Source organism: Schistocerca piceifrons, unplaced genomic scaffold (genome assembly GCF_021461385.2).
Source record: "Schistocerca piceifrons isolate TAMUIC-IGC-003096 unplaced genomic scaffold, iqSchPice1.1 HiC_scaffold_496, whole genome shotgun sequence".
In the NCBI taxonomy this organism is placed as follows: Eukaryota; Metazoa; Arthropoda; class Insecta; order Orthoptera; family Acrididae; genus Schistocerca; species Schistocerca piceifrons.
In genome coordinates this window covers 15,001-20,000 of record NW_025728729.1, presented here as the reverse complement: position 1 = coordinate 20,000, position 5,000 = coordinate 15,001, and the positions used below count along the sequence as shown (strand labels likewise).

Here is a 5,000-nt window from a genome sequence, read left to right as displayed (position 1 = left end):
CATTCCCGCTGTCCCTATACATGAGCCGCGACCTGTACCACTTACGAGCGAGAGACGCGATCGCGTTGCTCACTGTACGGCGTCCGATACCGAGCCATCAGCATGTCGGTCCCCATGCGCGTTGCACTCGCACTCGCAGTCGCAAAAACGTGGGGCAAATATATTACGCGGAAGAGTTATAACAGACCGAGCCCCACTGCATGAGGGGAGTCTTTGTCACTAATGTACACAGATGGAACATTTTGGACTGGAACCAGATTACCCGTACACACGGCGCTGATTAGTAATCAATGCAGAGCCATCAAACTACAGAATATATATACAACTGTCCGTATACATGCTGAAAGAGTCTGCCCACAATGGGAACCACACGTCAGCCAGCCACTCTGATCACGCACCACTCTCTGCTTCTAACGGGCGCACATACAATATGTAAGCACCAGCATGGAACAACATCCAGTGCATCCTCTCCGCCACATTACACAATCCACACTATCACAACCAGACCAGGAGGTCCATGCGGAAAATACAATATCCCACCCTTTCGACATCCACCATTGCGCAGATCAGGCACCAACACCCACACATGTCCTATACAACGGTGCACCCAACATCACAATAGTACCTCCTGTCACAGCGCACAAACAATGACATGAGTCAAAGACACAGGTCTGACACAAGCATAGAATTGGAGCGCCGCCTCTAATAAGCCAAAGGTGCATCCTGACGTGACAAATCTGATCATGTCACAAGCATTCACTTACTATAATCACTATCAACGAACCTGCCGCCCCCGCCCCCCCCTACACCTTTCCTTACAACAACGTGTAACCTAACCTAACCTAACCTATGTTGTACCTTAACCTAACCTATGTTGTACCTTAACCTAACCTATGTTGTACCTTAACCTAACCTATGTTGTGCCTTAACCTAACCTATGTTGTGCCTTAACCTAACCTATGTTGTGCCTTAACCTAACCTATGTTGTGCCTTAACCTAACCTATGTTGTGCCTTAACCTAACCTATGTTGTGCCTTAACCTAACCTATGTTGTGCCTTAACCTAACCTATGTTGTGCCTTAACCTAACCTATGTTGTGCCTTAACCTAACCCATGTTGTGCCTTAACCTAACCCATGTTGTGCCTTAACCTAACCCATGTTGTGCCTTAACCTAACCCATGTTGTGCCTTAACCTAACCCATGTTGTGCCTTAACCTAACCCATGTTGTGCCTTAACCTAACCCATGTTGTGCCTTAACCTAACCCATGTTGTGCCTTAACCTAACCCATGTTGTGCCTTAACCTAACCCATGTTGTGCCTTAACCTAACCCATGTTGTGCCTTAACCTAACCCATGTTGTGCCTTAACCTAACCCATGTTGTGCCTTAACCTAACCCATGTTGTGCCTTAACCTAACCCATGTTGTGCCTTAACCTAACCCATGTTGTGCCTTAACCTAACCCATGTTGTGCCTTAACCTAACCCATGTTGTGCCTTAACCTAACCCATGTTGTGCCTTAACCTAACCCATGTTGTGCCTTAACCTAACCCATGTTGTGCCTTAACCTAACCCATGTTGTGCCTTAACCTAACCCATGTTGTGCCTTAACCTAACCCATGTTGTGCCTTAACCTAACCCATGTTGTGCCTTAACCTAACCCATGTTGTGCCTTAACCTAACCCATGTTGTGCCTTAACCTAACCTATGTTGTGCCTTAACCTAACCTATGTTGTGCCTTAACCTAACCTATGTTGTGCCTTAACCTAACCCATGTTGTGCCTTAACCTAACCCATGTTGTGCCTTAACCTAACCCATGTTGTGCCTTAACCTAACCCATGTTGTGCCTTAACCTAACCCATGTTGTGCCTTAACCTAACCCATGTTGTGCCTTAACCTAACCCATGTTGTGCCTTAACCTAACCCATGTTGTGCCTTAACCTAACCCATGTTGTGCCTTAACCTAACCCATGTTGTGCCTTAACCTAACCCATGTCGTGCCTTAACCTAACCCATGTCGTGCCTTAACCTAACCCATGTCGTGCCTTAACCTAACCCATGTCGTGCCTTAACCTAACCCACGTCGTGCCTTAACCTAACCCACGTTGTCGCCTAACGTAACCCACGTTGTCGCCTAAACCTGCTCTGTAATTGTTATACGACTCGTTCAATTAGTGTAGTGTTGCCCACCCGCAACCCTCGCAATATAGTTCGCTACTCGCACTCCCCGCTCCCCTGTGTATCGCTTCATGTTAAACACCTTGCAAGTCTTGCTCACTTTCCACATGCTCCTGCTGTACACTGTAATGTGGATGGCAGCAGGACGTACATGCCGCCCCTCCCCACGTCCCCACCTTGCCCCCTGCCTTCGCAAGCTGGTTGGTGAGAACTTTGCATGTTCAATGCCCTCCGCATGCGACGTACTCAGGCTACGTTGTGGTGCGGCCTGTGTCAACTGTCCGCTAATGTCGTACGCGTAAACCACAATCTGTACTGCACATTCGTCCTTATGTACTGAATGATACATCGTGGCACATGTGTGACCGTACAACGACTGCGCCCAAAAACGGCGGACCATACAGTGCAAATATTGTGCACGCAGCTACGTGTCGTCTCCCTATGAGAGCTGGATTGCAGTGTGGTACGCCATAGAGACGTGTGGGAGGAACGGACGCCGTGGATGGCGATCAGCATGAGCTGTCTGTTGATGTATTCGGACCTAGTCGTCTCTCCTCACACACCGTGATGGCATGGTGCACCGCGTTCCATATCTGCGACATGCTACAGAGGCCGGTTGACAGTCGTTCGAGCAATGGACATCGCATACGTACGGGGGCCACCTTCCACGTATTGTCTAGGCGTGCACATTTTGTTGCGTGTATGTGGGCAGACGTAGTGTGGCGTGACACCTGACACAGGCATGCAATAATCGTGGAAGTTGCAAATGGCGATGGACGCCTGCGTTTTCTGGTGAAGTTACGCAAATGAACAAATGGTAACCTGTTGTGGTGCGGTTGTTCTCGCTAGGGGTGAATCGGTGATGGCGACGATAGGTTGAGGTACTAACCGGTTGTTCCAGCGATACCCACCATGCCGACGAAACTGAACGGCATCTGGGTGTGAAGCGATACGCGGCGGTGGCTGGGTGGGACCGTCCCCGGCCGGTGAGGGGGCGCCTCCCGGCGTGCTGGCCGCGCGGTGCGTGGGCGCACGCGCTACAGCCGGCTGGTGGGGGCGGCCAGTGGCAGGCGCGCCGGCCGACGGACGCGGCAGGCGTCGCAGCTGCGCGCCGGCGCACCCTGCGCGCGGCGCCGTGCGGCCAAAGTAGGTCCTCGCGGGCCCGGTGCGAAGCGCGGTGGACATCTTCAGTGTGCTGGTCCGATTGAGGACTGTGTGCGTTGAGGATGCGCTGCCGCTCGGCGCCGCGACGCCGTCTGCTGCTCGGTCGCCCCAGCGGTTCTCGCTGGTGGTTTGTATCGCAGCTGTGCGGATGTGTTGGCGCGTGCGCTGTGCTGGGAGAGTTCGCTTCGGCACCCAAGTGGGGCTTTTGTCCTTCTGTGGCGCTGGCGTTGGAGCTGCCGGTCACCGTAGGTGGCGCGTGTTGTCTCCCGCCGGCAATGCCACGACAGCACGCTCCCGGGCCTCTGTCGGCAGCGGCAAGCTCAGTTGGGAGCACGGGTGGTCGCACCGAAAGCGTCTACTCGCCTAACTCCGGGCGATTGCGCCTCTCTCGAACCCGACCAAGTACTTGGGACGGCGCTGCGCGCCGCCGGGACCTGAGAGGGTTTCGAGGTGTATTGTGCAGGGGAGCTCAGCCTCCTCCTGTTTGCAGAATGATTGAGCGGACGCTTGCGTGTTCGCGCGGGCCCCCGGGACACACTCCCGGGCGGCCGGCTGCTCAGCTCTAGTTGACGCAGCTCCCTGGTTGATCCTGCCAGTAGTCATATGCTTGTCTCAAAGATTAAGCCATGCATGTCTCAGTACAAGCCGCATTAAGGTGAAACCGCGAATGGCTCATTAAATCAGTTATGGTTCCTTAGATCGTACCCACGTTACTTGGATAACTGTGGTAATTCTAGAGCTAATACATGCAAACAGAGTCCCGACCAGAGATGGAAGGGACGCTTTTATTAGATCAAAACCAATCGGTCGGCTCGTCCGGTCCGTTTGCCTTGGTGACTCTGAATAACTTTGGGCTGATCGCACGGTCCTCGTACCGGCGACGCATCTTTCAAATGTCTGCCTTATCAACTGTCGATGGTAGGTTCTGCGCCTACCATGGTTGTAACGGGTAACGGGGAATCAGGGTTCGATTCCGGAGAGGGAGCCTGAGAAACGGCTACCACATCCAAGGAAGGCAGCAGGCGCGCAAATTACCCACTCCCGGCACGGGGAGGTAGTGACGAAAAATAACGATACGGGACTCATCCGAGGCCCCGTAATCGGAATGAGTACACTTTAAATCCTTTAACGAGTATCTATTGGAGGGCAAGTCTGGTGCCAGCAGCCGCGGTAATTCCAGCTCCAATAGCGTATATTAAAGTTGTTGCGGTTAAAAAGCTCGTAGTTGGATTTGTGTCCCACGCTGTTGGTTCACCGCCCGTCGGTGTTTAACTGGCATGTATCGTGGGACGTCCTGCCGGTGGGGCGAGCCGAAGGCGTGCGACCGCCCCGTGCGTGCTCGTGCGTCCCGAGGCGGACCCCGTTGAAATCCTACCAGGGTGCTCTTTATTGAGTGTCTCGGTGGGCCGGCACGTTTACTTTGAACAAATTAGAGTGCTTAAAGCAGGCAAGCCCGCCTGAATACTGTGTGCATGGAATAATGGAATAGGACCTCGGTTCTATTTTGTTGGTTTTCGGAACCCGAGGTAATGATTAATAGGGACAGGCGGGGGCATTCGTATTGCGACGTTAGAGGTGAAATTCTTGGATCGTCGCAAGACGAACAGAAGCGAAAGCATTTGCCAAGTATGTTTTCATTAATCAAGAACGAAAGTTA

The 5,000-nt window shown here is 52.6% G+C and overlaps 1 non-coding gene across 1 annotated transcript in view; it reads left to right on the top strand.

Moving 5' to 3' along the window:
- The first annotated feature begins 3,919 nt into the window (after positions 1-3,919).
- LOC124752948 overlaps positions 3,920-5,000 on the top strand; it is a 1,909-nt gene continuing 828 nt past the window's right edge. The window contains exon 1 of the ribosomal RNA XR_007012292.1: positions 3,920-5,000. This exon is cut by the window's right edge and continues 828 nt beyond it. This is a non-coding gene — a ribosomal RNA (small subunit ribosomal RNA).